Genomic DNA, 956 nt, shown 5'->3' with positions numbered 1-956 from the left:
AAACAACTATATATTCTCGATTCTTCACGATTTAATATATAATTTTCGAATGATTATATCGTTTAAGAAAAAAAAAAAAAAAAAAAAAAAGAAATTAAATCTACCTTTCCCTCCCGCCCCCTAACCCCCACCCCTCCCGAATCTTTTCAATTTTTCTTTCTTTCCCTTTCCTCTTTAATAACCAATTATTTGTTCAACGATAAACCGGACTGTCCTTTTCATATTATATGATATCGATTTTTTTTCTATCGTTTGAAAAATAGAAAAAAATTAAGAGGAAAGAAGAAGAAGAAGAAGAGGAAGAAGAAGAGATTGAAAAATGGAAATAGTAAGAAAGAGGAACGAAAAAAAAAAAAAGAAAAGAAAGAAAGAAAAAATAGAAGAAAAAATAAAAACTGAATGAAAAGAAAGAAAGAAAAAAACATAAAGCGAAAGTTGAATTCGTTCGCGATGTTACGCCACTGAACCATCCATCCCATTGTAGTTCTAACGATAACACCCCCATCCTAACCCCCTTCTCCCCTTTCCCCGCCCACCCTCATCATCATCCTCGTTCATCCGTCCGTCCGTCCCGTCCCATTCCGTCCCGTCCAAGTAACCCCAAGCTCTTCTAAAGCGAGATGGACCCAAACAAACTCGTTCAACGAACAGCCGAAACTGTGTTACTAGAATAAACTCTGGTCCGAGGTACATACATACATACATACATACATACATATACATACATAGATATATATATATATATATAAACATATATATACATGCATATATACATAGCTGCAATTTAACAACGACCACGCACACAATTGCATTAACCGTGAACTAACCTTAACGTTTACGAGTCTTACGTGTAAATACATAGTATGCCTGTTTTAAAGAGCTCATCTGCCTCCTCTCCCACTCCTCCCCTAGCCCCACCATCAAGACTACTTTACCACATCATCCCCTACAACTCT

Source organism: Vespa crabro, chromosome 1, assembly GCF_910589235.1.
Source record: "Vespa crabro chromosome 1, iyVesCrab1.2, whole genome shotgun sequence".
NCBI classification, from domain to species: domain Eukaryota; kingdom Metazoa; phylum Arthropoda; class Insecta; order Hymenoptera; family Vespidae; genus Vespa; species Vespa crabro.
This window is presented reverse-complemented; position numbering follows the sequence as displayed.